The 18,064-nt window shown below is 39.3% G+C and overlaps 1 protein-coding gene and 1 pseudogene across 1 annotated transcript in view; one reads left to right on the top strand and one right to left on the bottom strand.

Moving 5' to 3' along the window:
- Positions 1–18,064, top strand: part of RAP1GAP2 (RAP1 GTPase activating protein 2) — a 490,286-nt gene that overhangs the window by 416,115 nt on the left and 56,107 nt on the right. The gene's annotated exons all lie outside the window — the stretch shown is intronic.
- On the bottom strand, positions 6,499–7,423 carry LOC136322652 (olfactory receptor 1468-like; annotated as a pseudogene).

The raw sequence follows: 18,064 nt of genomic DNA, 5'->3' as shown, positions 1-18,064 counted from the left end.
TTTTTTTAATCCATTGATTTTAGAGAGAGAGAAGGGAGAGAGAAAGAGAAACATTGATCTGTTGTTTCACTTATTTATGTATTCGTTGGTTGATTTTTTTTTTTACAGAGATTTTTTTTTTTAATTTTATTTATTCATTTTTTTTTAGAGAAGAGAGAGAAAGAGAGAGAGAGAGAGAGAGAGAAGGGGGGAGGAGCAGGAAGCATCAACTCCCATATGTGCCTTGACTGGGTAAGCCTCAGGTTTTGAACCGGCAACCTCAGCGTTCCAGGTCGACGCTTTATCCACTGCGCCACCACAGGTCAGGCTCGTTGGTTGATTTTTGTGTGTGTCCCAATGACTGGAGATTCAACCCACAACCTTGGCATATTGGGACAATGCTCTAACCAACTGAGCTACCCGGCTAAGGTCATCATGTAAATAATTTTGCTTCCTAATTTATTTACATAATTTTAATAAAATGTATATTTTTGTTTAAAAATAAGAATTAAGGTGTTGACATGACAAAGTGTATAGCACATATTGCTAAATTTAGAAAGGATGATAATGTGACATGTATGTGTGTATGGGGTGAAAAAGTTCTGGCGAATAAACCCAGGCTGTGGATGGTGATTCCTCCCTGGAAGAAATGGAAGTGGGAAGAGTGGTGGGAAATGGAGAAGAAATTTTAGTTTTTACTCCATATACTATTTATTTATTTATTTATTTATTTATTGTTAGCAAGAGAGAGAGAGAGAGAGAGAGAGAGAGACAGAGACAGACAGACAGACAGGAAGAGAGATGAGAAGCATCAATTCTTTGTTGCAGCACCTTAGTAGTTCATTGGTTGCTCTCTCATATTTGCCTTAATCAAGGTGCTACAGCAGAACCAGGGACCCCTTGCTCAAGCCAGCAAACTTGGGCGCCAGCCAGTGACCTTGGGCTTCAAGCCAGCAACCTTTGGGCTCAAGCCAGCAACCATGGGGTCATTTCTATGATGCCACGCTTGAGCCAGCAACCCCACGCTCAAGCTGGTGAACCCACACTCAAGCTGGAGGAGACCTCAGGGTTTTGAACCTGGGTCCTCAGCATCCCAGGCCAATGCTCTATCCATTGCACCACCTCCTGCTCAGGCTCCATATACTTTTATTTGAACTTTTTCACTGAATTCTGTAATTTAAAAAACAAAAAATAAGTTTTTAAAAAGTGCTAATAGTGAAAATGTGGAGGGTGGGAATAGGGTGACTTGACTGTAATGTTTTCTCTCCAGCCTTCAAAGTGTCTTCTATCATCCTCATCTTCGAGAAAAAGAGTAAGTCATCCTCTCCATCCAATATAAAGCCACTGGGCTCACTAGATCAAGAGTAGAGGCTTGGAAGAGATATGAATCTGTCATCAGTCATCTTGTTCATTTCTCCTTCTCTTCTGAATTAAGACCTAAACTGAACTATCTTAAAAAATTCTCCCAGTGGATCCATTCCCTCTCCTGGCTCTGAAAATTCAAATTTCACTCTTCCTTCCACACCAACCTCATCCTGCACCACCAGCAACACCTCCTCCCCCCAACACTTTTAATGCATCTTAAATGTAATTTCAGTCCAAGATAGTGACCAGTCTTGATGGGGACCGGTGTACACTTTTCACAGTTCCCTGTGCCACCAACAATAGGTTTGCAGCCTCCTGGCACTAAGAAAATTCTAGCAATATTTCAGGTAGCTCATATCCAAAGAAAATGTTCCTGATGTTATCAGTTCTCAACATACCTGTAAACTTAAAAAAAAAAAAAGGTTTATTTTTAATTACAGTTGACATTCAATATTAGTTTCAGGTATACAGCATAGTGGTTAGACAATTATATAACTTACAAAGCGATCCCCCAGCATACCTGTGAACCTTTGAGCCATCTGTGAAGCTCGGCAGATGTCACTTTATACTCACTCCATAGGCATCTACATACACTTGGAGACACTCTCATACACATCTCAACACTGCCTCCTTCTCGCACATCCTTTCTACCAGCCAGAGGCTTCCCGTGTGTTTAGAGCAGAGAAAGGCACTCTTAGGAATCAAGGGAATTATAACAAGAGTATAATTTCTCTTCTTATTCTGTTAGCACATAACAGTATTTACAAAACACAGATTTGAAATCTATGTTCTCATTTGAATATTGTAATTACACAGTTGAGTGTCACCCACAACCAGGGCCAGGATTAGAGAGTGGGAAGACCAGCTTTTTATTATCCCACTTCGCAATAAAGTAAAGCAGAGGTATGCACAGACAGCCTAAATAACTTTTCAAAGTCTATAGAGTTCGCAGATAGGGCAGCCACCAAGGGCTGACTGTTAGTCCAGTATTTTTGCCTCCCTTCTTGCCCTCCTCTAGTAAGTCACCAAAGAATTCTAAACTAACAGCAATACTGACTCTATATGCTGTCTCAGAAATGAAACTCTGAAAGTAGAAATGCAGTACAGTTGAGTGAAGAGAGCCTTAGGACGTCTGGAGACCCAGATTCTAATCCAGTCTCTTCTACTTAAGTCTACGTGAATCTTCTTTCTTAACGTTAATTCCTTTATTTGTAAAATTAGTCCCTTGCATGTATCTTGGGCTTTTTTTCCTTTACCAACTACAATGGGTTAATACTCAGGCCCATACAGGATGCTGAAGGCTAGAGAGAAATAATGGACCATGGGCAATAAATGGACAGGCAATAGGTTGGGAACAGGTTATAAACCCAGGAACAATTCATGTACAGTGGATCTCTGATGGGTAAAAGTGGGTTCGTGGGCTTCACCCACTGGAGAGATGCCCAGATTGGAGTGCGTAGCAGTGAGCCAGGCAGAGATGTGAAGGCCTGGGAGGTAGCAATAATGGAAACTGAAGAAAGAATGAGCTTGGGAAGGAAGCTTGGGACATCAGCTAGAAAATGCCCCTTTCTTCAGAATTTATGTTTGTAGGCTCTGAGGAGATGATATCAGGCCCTAAAAGACTAAACCTTTACTTGGTATTTACAAGTAGTTGTCCAGATTAGGGTACAAGGAAAAGCAAATGTGAATCAAACATGCCAGGCAACAAGCTGAGAAGCCCATACATTAAACCAACTGTGCTCAAGTGAAGAAGGTATAGGACGAAAGAGCTGATCGATCTGACTTATGGGCTCACACTGCTACTAGCTGGCTGTTTTGGGCAAGTCATTTCTTCCTGTGGGCCTCAGTTTTCTCATCTGTGAAATAGGAATCATAGTATGTACTTCAAATGATTATTCTGAGGGTTCAATGAATTGAAATACAGAATTATTGAGCTGACAAGTGTAATGTAGGAGATGCTAAAATTCCATTGAGTTTCAAGTAGGAGTTGCCATATTCTGCAGTTTCTGCTCTCTCTCAAATAAGGACCAGAGCTCAAATTCACCCCACCCAACACCACCCACCAAAATACTCCAGCCTTCCCACCAGTGTTACACCCTTTGAACCACACTGGCCTCACTTCCCTTAAATGAGCTAGTGAAGGACTCAGACCTGTAGAAGCTGCTGCCCTGCACCCCACTGACATGATTCATCTCTTGGGCCCCCAAACACTTTTGTATTTTTTGGTTTGTTAGAGAGGAGACAACTAAGTGATAAACATTGCTCAATTCCCCAGCTCCACTGGGCCTCAGGAGGCACACTCCTCCAGCAGGTGTTCTAATGAAGGTTCCCACAGAAGCAGCCAGGGTCAGGCCTGGGGAATGGAGTACTTGCAAGTTCCACCAACAGAATCCTCTAATTAGCTCCCAAATGTGAGTTCAGGGTAATTGGGTCTTAGGGGCTGGGGAGACTGGGGATTTGCTGATAGTTTTACGCAATCCTGTAATAAGGCCAGAGGGAAGGGATAGCCAGAAAGAAGTTGCTTTCATTTTGGTTCTTTTTTTTCATTTTACAGAAAGAAACTAGACCTCAGAGAGGAGAGTGGAGGAGGCCAATTAGTGATCAATGGTTTTATTAGTGTCCTTAGCAAGACTCATTAGCAAACTTGTGAAGTGAGGGAAGATGGGAATGGACCTGCACCTCCCTGCAAACACAGGCCTCCCGTTTCTTCACTTCTGTCTGATTTTTGGCATCGTGTCCCTCACCCTCCTCCACACTCGAGCACCTTCCTGTTGTCCCCCTCCCCCTCCCACCACAGTCTCATTGGGTTTTTTTTAATTCTATATTAATAAATGCACCTGTTTCATTGTTTTTAGTGGCTGTATCATTTTATAGCTGCAACAAGATTTCCTTAATCAACCCCTCCACCTTGACCCATTAGCTCAGGGGTCCCCAAACTACGGCCGGCGGGCCACATGCGGCCCCCTGAGGCCATTTATCCGGCCCCCACTGCACTTCCGGAAGGCCAGAAGGGGCACCTCTTTCATTGGTGGTCAGTGAGAGGAGCATAGTTCCCATTGAAATACTGGTCAGTTTGTTGATTTAAATTTACTTGTTCTTTATTTTAAATATTGTATTTGTTCCCGTTTTGTTTTTTTACTTTAAAATAAGATATGTGCAGTGTGCATAGGGATTTGTTCCTAGTTTTTTTATAGTCCAGCCCTCCAGTGGTCTGAGGGACAGTGAACTGGCCCCCTGTGTAAAAAGTTTGGGGACCCCTGCATTAGCTTATTCCCAGTTTTTCACTATAAAAGGCAATGTTTTGATATGTCTTTGCATGGCTATGTCTTTGAATGGACCATATGCATGTATGTATTTTTAACACTTTTATGAATATTGCCAAATTACCAGCTAGACAGATTGAACCATTTAACTTTTCTACCAATTCAATATGAGAAAGCCACTTTCCTAACCCTAACCAACCCTAGTAATTATCATTTAAAAAATATATAAATATTTACAATATGATAAGTGAATCATTATTTCCATGACCGTTTTAGTTTGCATTTCTCTGTGAGGGAGACTGGATTTTTATTTCTTTTTTTATTATTATTAAGTGAGAGGTAGGGAGACCAAGAGACAGACTCCTGCAGGCGCCCCAACTGGGATCACTCGGCAAGCCTCCTCCAGGGCGATGCTTTGTCTATCTGGGGCCACTGCTTCGTTGCTCTGCAACTGAGCTATTTCAGTGCCTGAGGCGAGGCCATGGAGCCATCATCAGTGCCCGGAGCCAATTTTCTTGAACCATTCAAGCCATGGTTTTGGAAGGGGAAGAGAGATAGAAGAAGGGATGGGTGGAGAAGCAGATAGTCCCTTCTCCTGTGTGCCCTGACAGGTAATCAAACCCAGGATTTCCATATACCAGACCGATGCTCTAGTGCTGAGCCAACTGGCCAGGCCTGGGTTTTTCTACATTCATGCAAGTATGAAATCTTTTTCTGACATACTCAATTCTTTATTTTATGTAATCAAGTACATAACTCTTTTACTTTATGACTTCTGTCTTTGCTGTGACATTTGAAATTATTTTTTCCATCTCAAATATGTAAGTACTCATCTATATTTTCTCTCTTTTTAAAAAAAAATTGAGGAGAGGGGTTTTCCCAAGAACTCTTTCTTGCCTAGCACCTTTCTTTGCCAAATTCTCTTGGTTTAACTAGACAAGATCTTTCAGAATCTCATTGAGAATATGCCTTAGAACTTTTAAGCCTCTCCTGTGTGCTCCATTAAATCTGTCCCCATGAGAACCATCTATTCAGATTATTCACCTTGGCTTTCCCCCCTGGCTGTCTACTAACTTTTCTTCATTTGTTGATACTTGCCTGTAGAAGTTCTAACAGCACAGTGAGAAAGCATGCATTCCCTAAGCTTCTGTGAAGCAGCTTCAGGGAGTCCCAGCTGAGGTGGGTGGTGATGAAATAGAAGTAGGGTACAAACACATCTGATGAGCAATATGGGGAAGACTTCTGTGTCCTCAGGATTATTCGCAAGTCAAAATCTCAACTCCTGGCTGTGGGCATGACCCAAGGGAGGGCAGCGTGGTCCTCGGGGAGGCCTGAGGATGGGTGCACCTGCTCTGTGTCAGTTTTTCTATTTGACAGTTTACATGCATATGCACTTAATTTGTATCTCTTTTAATTCCGAGGTGGGGGGCCTTAGAGCCTCCTGAGGATGTTCTTGTTCCAAAGTTTTAAACCTTGAGCCTGGAGAATAAAAATTATAAGAGCATGTACATAATAAATTAGAAGATATTCTTCACGGAATTGATACGCTTGGCAGAAACAAAGTATTGAAGTGGCAGAGTAATTTGAATTTATCAGAGAATTATGAACTGCTATACCTACTTTAAGAACAATAAATAACAAGGTTAGGTGGTATTTATTCAAGATTAAATTATTATTAATAATAATGATTATTAAAAATGATACAGCCACTACATGTCTAGCCTTGTGCTGCATCATATTCAAGATACAGTGATAAACCCAAGAGGCACAATGACCTGCCACTAGTGACATCTGGGAAAACTCCTTCTGGAAGTGCTGTGGGGCTGCATTAGACCTTTAAAATACTACTCACTGTCATTTTTACACCTACTGTTTATAAACATACTTTAATCTATAGAGTCACTATCTCAGAAAAAAACTGAAGTTTCCACTTTGAAAAGACTCTTTGCAAAGCTCCCTTCATGTCTCTGTTCCTCAGGCTGTAGATGACAGTGTTCAGCATGGGTGTCACCACAGTGTTAACCATCACCATGACCATCTCCTTAACAGTAGAATTGTTGGCTGAAGGGCACAAGTACAGGCCAATGATTGTCCCATAGAACAGTGACACCACAGACAGGCGGGAGAAGGCAGTGTGGATACCCCTAGCAGAAGGGACCTTGATGATGGAGGGTACAATTCAGGCACATGATGAAAAGATCAGGAGGAATGAAACAATAATAACAAGCCCGCCCAAGGCAAATATCATCATCTCATTGATCTGAATGTTAGAACAGGCTAACTTTAGCAGAGTAGACATATCAGAAAAAGTGAGGGATCACATTATCAGCACAGAAAGGCCGCCAAGCTGTGAGCAGGGTGTGCAGCAAAGAGATGACAGTGATCAGCACCCAGGACAGCAACACCAGAGAGAGAGACAGACTTGAGGCTCATGTTGATAGTGTAATGCTGGGGGAAGCAGATGGCCACATAGTGATCATAGGCCATAGCCACAAGGAGAAAGCTCTCAAAAAAGCAAAAAGAAGTACATCTGGGCAGGCAGCCTGCATAGGGAATGGATGGGACTTGGTTCTGCATGTTGTTCAACAATTTGGGACTGGTTACAGAAGAGAAGCAGAGGACAGAGAAAGATAAATTGCTGAGAAACAAATACATGAGTGTGTGGAGGTGGGAGCCCAGGTGAATGAGTATGATGAGGTTCCCCAGGACGGCGGTAAGATACATGGCTAGGAACAGGGCATAGAACTGGTGTCATTGATAGGTTCAATGGGCACGCCCAGGAGGAGGAATTCTGAAACGATACTTTGGTTTCCCATTTGTTGCTTTTGTTTTACCTTTTTAAAATTAAGAATAACTTGTATTACAGTATGAACTTATAAATATACATATACACACACATATACAGATTTCAGAACTTTCAAAAAGATATTTTTAAATCAAATACCTGTAAGTCATAAGAGTTGAGTAATTTATTTGTCCTCTCCCAAATATAATAAAAGAAAACTATAAAAGCATGTGAAGTTGTAGGTCAAACTGAGGAAGCAGTTGAACACTTCTGTATGCCTCTAGCTTAGGGATGCATCATAGAAAAAAATCTATGCCCAGTTTTTACTAATAAACTATTTTCTAGTTAATGAAAATAAATGAATAAAGTTTAAGCTAAAAAGGATTTAAAAAGTGGCAAAAATTCAAATAATTATGATTAAAAAAGTGATTGATAAAGCTAAAAGCATGTATTAATAAGTTGGAAAATATGAAAGCAGTAAAATCAATAAAAATAATTTGAGCTTTTGTTGTCAAAAGAGCAACAAAACAGACAAGACTGGCCAATCTCTCTCTTTTTTTTTCTTTTTAGCGAGTGAGTGAGAGAGACAGACAGAGACAAACAGGAAGGAAAAGAGATGAGAAGCAACAATTCTTTGTTGGGGCACCTTAGTTGTTCATTGATTGCCATTCTCATATGTGCCTTGATCAGGAGGCTCCAGCAGAGCCAGTGACTCTGCTCAAGCCAGCAACCTTGAGTTTCAAGCCAGCAACCTTGGGCTTCAAGCCAGCAACCTTTGGACTCAAGCCAGCAACACCACACTCAAGCTGGTGAGCCCGTGCTCAAGCCTGATGAGCTCTTGGTCAAGTCAGCAACCTTGGGGTTTTGAACCTGGGTCCTTGGCATGCCAGGCCAATGCTCTATGCACTATGCCACCGCCTGGTCAGACCAACCTATTTTTTTTAAAGATAAAAGTAAGTATGAGCATTAGGAATAAGAAAAAGGTTATAGCCACAAAGTAAAAATTTTAAACCTTCATATATTGATATATAGTATGTAAATACAGACAAAAGTGTGGTGATAGGCAGAGGGAAAGGAGGGTGGGGTCAGAGAGGAGAAAATAGGGATGGAAAGAGACTTTGCTGGGCGATGGGCACGTGATGCTGTGAGCAGATGATGTTTTATTGAGTTGCACACTTGAACCTGTACTCAATAAATTCAATTTAAAAATAAATAAATATGCAAAAGAAAATAATCTACCTAAAACTTCTCAAATAAATTTGAAAACCTGGATGAGATATTCTCTAAGCAAAGACAAATGGAAAAATATTGGCTCAACAATATATATGGTATCTATATAGATCACTAAAATAAATAAAATAGAAAAAAATATATGACTTAATCTTTAAATCAACAAATATGAAATAAACTGAAAAAAATATAAATTACCTCTAGTGAAAGTTCTTAGGCCAACAATAAGCATATAAAAATATGCTCTACATTATTACTTATCAGGGAAATGCAAATTGAAATCTTAGGATTTAATTAGAATGGCTAAAATGAAACACTGACAATATCAAATGTTAGCAAGGATCTGCGATGCGGCAATTAACACTCTCATACATCACTAGTAAAAATGTAAAATAGTAAAACCACCTTGCAAACTGCTTGCAGTTTCTTAAAGTTTAACATTTACCAGCAGAAATTTCATTCTTGAAATACCCAAAATTAATAAAGACAAATGTCTCCAAAATGGTGTGTAATAGAATTTTCCACAGAATCTTAGTTGTAGCAGCTAACATTAAAAAACCCAAGTGTCCATCAGCAGGAGAATGGATAAGCAAATTATGGCATATTTATTTCAATGGCATACTATATAGCAATGAAAAAGAATGGATTATAATGATTCAGACAACATGGATAAATCTCAAGAACACATATGTTGAGTAAAAAAATTCATATTCAAAACAGTGTTGTATGATTTCATTTATATAAAATTCATGAACTGGCAAATCTAATTTATGGTGATAGAAACCAGAATAGTGGTTCCCTCCAGACCTAGGTGGGTATTGACTAGGAGAGGGCATGATGGAAATTTCTGTGGTGATATATGTATGTGTTCTACATCTTGACCTGTGCAGTGGGTACATAGGTGTAAAATCCAGTGAGCTGCACACTTAAGATCTGTATGCTTTATGTAAATTATGTTCCAATTTTTAAAAATCCTTGAGCCAGGAAGCTTTCTAGATTTTTCAAACTTTCAAGGGACAAATAATCCCCAGGCTCTACAGAAGGCATTCTACAACCTAAAATGAAATAGAAGCTACCTCATTTGCTGAAGAAGAGAAAAAAAGACATAAAGCAAAAATTAGAAACCAATTCCACCTATGGAAATAGATATAAAAATCAAGTATAAAACACTAATAATTCTAGATTTTCATATTTGAAACCACACTAATATGTCCAATAAAAAATGTAAGATTAACTCATCCGAGGCAAGAGGCATTTAAAAAATATCAGTACAAATTCCTGATCAAACCTTAAAATAAAGAATTATATCCTTACCATGTCAGGATTGGTCAAACCTGGGGCTGCATCCCCTCTTGAATGAGGACATGCTTTTATTCTCTAGTTTGCCATGAAATGGAAATTGTAGGACTCTTAAAGGATTTGCTCCTTTTAAAGGATTTTGCTCTCCCTTCACTCCGGACTAACTATAATGCCAGTCATTACCTACACTGCTCCCAGCAAGAATTTTTCAACTGTTCCAACAGCTTCAGAGCCTCAGAGCTCAGCGGTGTGTTGCTTATGCTGGATCTGCCATCGAGTCCAGATAACAACACAAGGTGACTATTGCCATTGGAACAGATTGCTCTCTGACCTACAGCAGCTTCACTCATGCAAGACCCTGTGGACATCCAAACATCCTCTCCTTTAACTTTGTTCAGGACACTGATGTAACAAATCGGCAAGAAAGTCTTATTTTTTTTTAATTTTTTCTATTTAATTAATTGTGTTTACATAGATTCTAGGGTCATCTGAATGCATTCCCCCTCCCCAACATTTCCCTCAAAATCTCCTTTACCTCTCTCCCTACAGTGCCCTTCCCCCGTCCCTTCAGGTTTATCTCATCCTATCATCCCCTTTCCCTCTGTCCTCTTTTCCTCTGGTCCCTTTGATACCTCCTCTGTCTCGATTCCATTCCTCAGTTCACATTGTTCATTGGATTCCTCAAATGAGTGAGGTCATATGATATTTTTCTTTCTCTGCCTGGCTTATTTCACTTAACATAATAGTTTCCAGGTCCATCCATGTTGTTGCAAAAGGTAAGATTTCCTTCTTTTTCATGGCCCCATAGTATTCCATTGTAGATATGTACTACCACTTTTTAATCCACTTGTCCACTGACGAACACTTGGGCTGTTTCCAGATCTTCACTATTGTGAACAATGCTGCGACAAACATGGGGGTGCTTTTGTTTTTTTCAGTCGGTGATATGGTGTTCTTGGGATATATTCCTAAAAGTGGGATGGCTGGGTCAAAAGGCAGATCCATTTTTAATTTTTTGAGGAATCTCCATACTGTTTTCCACAGTGGCTGTACCAGTCTGCATTCCCATCAGCAGTGCAGGAGGGTTCCCCTTTCTCCACACCCTCTCCAGCACCTATCTTGTGTTGTTTTGTTAATGAGCACCATTCTGACTGGTGTGAGGTGGTATCTCATTGTGGTTTTAATTTGCATTTCTCTAGTGATTAGTGATGTTGAACATTTTTTTTAATCTCTTGGCTATCTGTATGTCCTCTTTAAAGAAGTGTCTATTCATTTCTTTTGACAATATTTTTTATTGGATTGTCTTCCTGGTGTTGAGTTTTACGAGTTCTTTATAAATTTTGGTTATTAACTCCTTATCAGACATATTGTTGAATATGTTGTTTGTCCCATTGTGTGGTTTGTCTTTTTATTCTGTTCATATTGTCTTTAGCTGTACAAAAGTTTTTTAGTTTGATATAGTCCCATTTGTTTATCCTGTCTTTTATTTCACTTCCCCGTGGAGATAAATCAGCAAATATTTATATATTGCTGCAAGAGATGTCAGTGAGCTTACTGCCTATGTTTTCTTCTAAGATGCTTATGGTTTTATGGCTTACATTTAAGTCTTTTATCCATTTTGAGTTTATTTTTGTGAATGGTGTAAGTTGGTGGTCTAGTTTCACTTTTTTGCAGATAGCTGTCCAATTTTCCCAACACCATTTGTTAATGAGACTGTCTTTACTCCATTATATGCTCTTACTTCCTTTGTCAAATATCAATTGTCTATAAAGGTGTGGGTTTATTTCTGGGTTCTCTGTTATGTTCCATTGATCTATATGCCTGTTCTTATGCCAGTATCAAGCTGTTTTGAGTACAATGGCCTTGTAGTATAACTTGATATCAGGAAGTGTGATACCTCCCGCTTTATTCTTCCTTTTCAAGATTGCTGAGGCTATTCGTATTCTTTTTTGGTTCCATATAAATTTTTGGAATATGTGTTCTATATCTTTGACATATGTCATTAATATTTTAATTGGTATTGCATTGAATTTATAAATTGCTTTGGGTAATATAGACATTTTAATGATGTTTATTCCTCCTAACCATGAACACAGTATATGCTTCCACTTGTTTGTATCTTCCTTGATTTCTTTTATTAATGTTTTATAATTTTCCGAGTACAAGTCTTTAACCTCCTTGGTTAAATTTACTCCTAGGTACTTTATTTTTTTTGTTGCAATAGTGAAGAGGATTGTTTCCTTAATTTCTCTTTCTGACAGTTCATTGTTGTTGTATAAAAATGCCTCTGATTTCTGTGTATTAATTTTATACCCTGCCACTTTGCTGAATTCATTTATTAGGTCTAGTAGTTTTTTGACTGAAACTTTAGGGTTTTCTATATACAGTATCATATCATCTGCAAATAATGATAATTTTACTTCTTCTTTTCCAATTTGGATGCCTTTTATTTCTTCTAGTTGTCTGATTGCTTTAGAAAGGACTTCCAGTACTACAGTGTGTTCATAAAGTCATGGTGCACTTTTGACCAGTCACAGGAAAGCACCAAAAGATGATAAAAATGTGAAATCTGCACCAAATAAAATGAAAGCCCTCCCAGTTTCTGTAGGATGATGTGGCAGCATGTGCGCATCTGCAGATGATGAGGTAACACTGTGTATACAGCGGAGCAGCCCACAGCCATGCCAGTCGAGATGTGGACGGTACAGAGGAAAGTTCAGTGTGTTCTGTGGCTCGCTAAATTCAAATCTGCGACCAAAGGGCAACGTGAATATCAGCACGTTTATAACGAAGCACCACCACATAGGAATAACATTACTCGGTGGGATAAGCAGTTGAAGGAAACTGGCAGTTTGGTGGAGAAACCTCGTTCTGGTAGGCCAGTGACGAGTCTGTAAAGGCTATACAGGATAGCTACCTAAGGAGCCCTAAAAAATCTGTGCATGAGCCCACATTGAACTGCACTGAATAGGTATGAAACTGGGAGAGTTTTTCTTTTATTTGGTGCAGATTTCACATTTCTATCCTCTTTTGTTGCTTTCCCATGACCAGTCAAAAGTGCACCATGACTTTACGGACACACTGTATGTTGAATAAGAGTGGTGAAAGGGGGCACCCCTGCCTTGTTCCTGATCTTAAGGGGATTGCTTTTAATTTTTGCCCATTGAATGATGTTGGCAGTGGGTTTGTCATGGATGGCCTTTATCATGTTGAGGTATGTTCCCTGTATTCCCAGTTTGCTGGAAGTTTTGATCATGAATGGGTGCTGGATTTTATCAAATGCTTTTTTTTGCATCTATTGATATTATTATGTGGTTTTTCTCCTTTCTTTTGTTTATGTGATGAATCATATTGATTGATTTATAAATATTGTACCAGCCTTGCCTCTTCAGAATGAATTCCACTTGATCACAATGTATGATTTTTTTTTCATGTATTGCTGGATCCAGTTTGCTAATATTTTGTTAAGAATTTTAGCATCTAAGTTCATCAGGGATATTAGCCTATAATTTTCTTTCTTTGTGTTGTCTTTGCCTGGTTTTGAAATCAGAATTATGCTCACCTCATAAAAGGAGCTTGGAAATCTTCCTTCCTCTTGAATTTTTTGAAATAGCTTGAGAAGGATAGGAGTTAGTTCTTCTTTGAATATTTGGTAGAATTCCCCTGTGAAGCCATCCGGCCTAGGGCTTTTCTTTGTTGGAAGTTTTTTGATAATTGTTTCAATCTCATTTGGTGTAATCGGTCTGTTTAGGTTTTCTGATTCTTCCAGATTGATTTTTGGAAGATTGTATGTTTCAAGGGATTTGTCCATTTCATCTAGGTTGTCTAGTTTTTTGTATTACAGTTCTTCATAGTATTTTCTTACAATATTTTGTATTTCTGTTGTGTCAGTTGTTATTTCTCCTCTCTCATTTCTAATTTTATTTATTTGAGTCCTCTCTCTCTTTTTCTTGGTGAGTCTAGTTAAAGGTTCATCGATCTTGTTTACCTTTTCAAAGAACCAGCTCTTGGTTTCATTGATCCTCTGTATTGTTTCTTTAGCCTCTATGTCATTTATTTCTGCTCTGACCTTTATTATTTCCTTCCTTCTACTACATTTGGGCTTTACTTGCTGTTCTTTTTCTAATTCTTTTAGATGCAGGGTTGTTTATTTGAGCTTTTTCTAGCTTCTGAAAGTGTGCCTGTAGTGCTATGAACTTCCATCTCAGCACTGCTTTCACAGTGTCCCATAAATTTTGAGTTGTTTTATGGTCATTGTCATTCATTTCTAGGAATTTTTTTATTTCTTCTTTGATCTCATTCTTAATCCATTCATTATTTAACAACCTGCTATTTAGTTTCCATGCGTTTGAGAATTTTTGAGCTTTTCTGTGTGGTTCATTTCTAGTTTCATGCTATTGTGATCGGAGAAAGTGCTTGATATGATTTCAGTCTTCTTAAATTTGTTGAGAGCACTTTTGTGCCCTAACATGTGGTCTATCCTAGAGAATGTACCTTGAGCACTTGAAAAGAATGTATATTCTGCTGCTTTAGGGTGAAAGGTTCTGAAGATATCTATTAAATCGAGTTGATCTAGTGTTTCCAATAAGTCTGCTATTTCTTTGTTAATTTTCTTTCTTGAGGATCTATCTAGTGATGTTAGTGGGGTATTGAAATCCCCTATTATAATATTGCTGTTGATCTCCCCCTTTAAATCCATCAAAGTCTGCTTTATATATTTGGGTGCTCCTATATTAGGTGCATAGATATTTATAATAGTTATATCTTCCTGTTGGATTACTCCCTTTATCATTATGTAGTGGCCTTCTTTATCTCTTACTATATCCTTTGTTTTAAAGTCCAATTTGTCTGATATAAGTATTGCTACCCCAGCTTTTTTTTCATTTCCATTTGCATGAAATGTTTTTTTTCCATCCTTTTACCTTCAATCTATGTGTATCTTTTGTTCTAAGATGTGTCTCTTGTAGACAGCATATGTATGGGTCCTGTTTTCTTATCCATGCAGCTACCCTATGTCTTTTGATTGGACCATTTAATCCATTTACATTTAATGTTATTATTGATATGTAGTTGTTTATTGTCATTTTCTTCTTTAAAGGTGCATTCCGTTTTTGCTATATTCTTTTCCCACTTTGATCTGTTTACAACAGGCCCCTTAACATTTCCTGCAGCATTGGTTTGGTTGTAATGAATTCCTTGAGTTGTTTTTTGTCTGGGAAGCTTTTTATTTCTCCTTCGATTTTAAACGATAGCCTTGCTGGATAAAGTAGTCTTGGTTGTAGGTTCTTGTTCTGCATTACTTTGAATATTTCTTGCCATTCCCTTCTGGCCTCAAGTGTTTCTGTTGAGAAGTCAGATGTCATCCTTATGGGGGCTCCTTTGTAGGTGATAACTTTTTTTTCTCTTGCAGCTTTTAATATTTTCTCTTTATCGCTTAGCTTTGGTATTTTAATTATGATGTGTCTTGGTGTAGGTTTCTTTGGGTTTCTCTTTAATGGAGTCCTCTGTGCTTCTTGGACTTGTGAGAGATTCTCTTGCATTAATTTAGGGAAGTTTTCAGCTATGATATGATTGAACAAAGTCTCTATACCTTGTTCTTTTTCTTCTTCTTCAGGAACCCCTATGATGCAGATGTTATTTCTCTTCATGTTGTCACAGAGCTCTCTAAGAGTTTCCTCTGACTTTTTGAGTCTCTTTTCTCTTTTCTTCTCTGCTTTCATACCTTCATTCCAGTTGTCCTCCAACTCGCTGATTCAATCCTCAGCTCTATCTATCCTGTTTTTAATTCCTTCCATTGTGGTCTTTATTTCTGATATTGTATTTGTCATCTCTGACTGATTCTTTTTTATACTTGCTATTTCTTTATTTAGGTGTTCATAATGACCATTCATTGTTGTTCTAAGATCCCTAAGCATCCTTACAATCATTATTTTGAACTCCACATCTGGAAGTTTGATTATTTCCATATCACTCAGTTCATCTCCTGAAGGTGTCTCTTGTGGTTTCATTTGGATTGCACTTCTTTGTCTTCTCATTGTCTGTTTTTGGGTGTTTTATTTGTAGATTTGGTTGAGTCTAGGCTTGGTGTTGTCTGCCTCCAGTTTTCAGTTGTGTTATTTCTAGGTCTTCTTGGGTTGGTATCAGCTGTTATCTGTAATCCACTTTCGGATTTGGGCAGCTTTAAAGTCTTAATTTGTTTGTTTTCTTAACAGGTGATAGTCTTGTTTACTGATCTCAGCAGGGGCTTCCTTGAAACTGTATCCAGGAATGCGATGGGTGTAACCTTAGACTCTGAAGGCCTCTTTAGCCAACTAATCTCTCTAGGGGCAGGGTGTTTTCTCAGCTTCAGTAGGGGGAGGTGTATCTCAGATCTCCATGGAGACCTGAGTTACTGCTCCTCCTCCCCACTTCTTGTTTTCAGCTGCGTCTTGTTGTGCTGATTGGAGCTGGATAGATGTCCGGAGATCTCTGATCCAGAAGCAATTCAGCTCTGTTTTGTGAAAGGTTCAGTCCCTCTCCCAGCTATGGCCACCTCGATCACAGATGAGTCAGCTTTTTTAGGTCGTCTCCTTCATTCCTTAGCCCCTCACAGTCTGTCCCTCTCTCTTTCCTTTCCACTTGGGAGATAAGCTGGTCTTTTCAACACACCTCGCTCTCTGGTTGCCAGGCAAGTGGCTGTGAGCAGTAGTTTCTGCTCTTTTCCCTTGTGTGAGGTCCCCTCTGGGCTCTCAGCCTCACACCCCCCCTCCGTTCCTGTAAGCAGGGGAGATTCAGACACTCCCTACCAGGTTTGTTGTGGCTTCTTCTTTGCTCCTTGGTTTTTGAGAGCTGTTCTTGTAGTTCAGAGTTGGTTTTTCATGCTGATTTTTCCTAAATTGATTTGTATTCCAGTTTGGTGGTGAGAGCTGGGCGTCTGTACATCTGCCTACTCCACTGCCATTTTTTCCAGGTCCCAATAAATTCAATTTTTAAAAAAGGCAAAACACACTCCAAATAATAAAAAAAACCCTCTATTTTGAATGCCTGCCTCACCCAGATGTCCTTTGTTAAATGAATACAATCTTAAGCAATATATCACATAGCAATACTTATGAATGCTATTATTAAAACTGGTGAACATCAGTTAAAACGTTTCTAGCATGTGAAGCAATCTTGGGAGGCTGAGAGGTAGAGGAGGATTATTATACCTAAAAAACTAACCTGCAGAACACGAGACCCTTCAGTTGGAAGGACCCTAAGAGACTAGCTCATTTGTCTTTTACCCAACTTACCAGTGTGTTGGAGGGTGATTCCAGGACCCTGGCCTGAGATACTGCTCCCCTTTATTCGCTAAGGCATGTGAACAGCCTCTATAGTCATCACCTATGCCTGCAACATCCCTTCTCACATCTCCCAGTCTACACATATGTGGGCCTAAGGGACCCTGGAGCCAGAGATTAGATCCTGGAGGAACTCATTAAAGACAAATTGCCCAGGATCTCTCTAGGACAATGCTCTCAGAGTCCTGGAGCAGCAGTTGATTACAGTCACTGATCACACCTGACTAAGCTTTGGAGGAAGCTGGGGATGGAGAGAAGCTCATGTATGGATGCTTCAACACTGCTTAATGGATAGAAGTTCTGTAAGGCTTAAGCCTACATTTTGGGAGGTGAAATAGGATGGCTGGGGAAGCTGTAAAAACAAGCAGGGACAAGACTGTGAATATCCTAAAACATCTTCAAGTGGAGGAATTTAAGCTTTATCCTCTGGGCAGCAAGAAGCCATCAGGGTACTACCAGAAAAGACATACATTCTGGAAAGATTCCCAGAGTGGCAGAATCTCTACCACCCATTTCCCCATAATCATACCCCAGGAAAGAGATAAACCTGCAGCTAGTAAGAATTTGACTCTCTGCCCTAATTGTATGCAGACATATGGAAAGGACAAGAACAAGAGAAAAGACACACTCTCCCAGATCATGTTTAATTCTTCCTTAAACCAAGATAGAAAAGAAACCCAGATTTGCATTCCATTCAAGTACATCTACCTTCTTACCTCTCTTAAAAAAACCCTTAACAGCACCCCGCCACCTCCATTACCTCTACTACTCTACAGGTATGTCAGATTACTTCCTACTCATCTCTTCCTTCCCCTGCAATTGAT

Source organism: Saccopteryx bilineata, chromosome 2 (genome assembly GCF_036850765.1).
Source record: "Saccopteryx bilineata isolate mSacBil1 chromosome 2, mSacBil1_pri_phased_curated, whole genome shotgun sequence".
In the NCBI taxonomy this organism is placed as follows: Eukaryota; Metazoa; Chordata; class Mammalia; order Chiroptera; family Emballonuridae; genus Saccopteryx; species Saccopteryx bilineata.
Note: the sequence above shows the minus strand (reverse complement) of the source record. Positions and strands in the feature narration are given on the sequence as shown.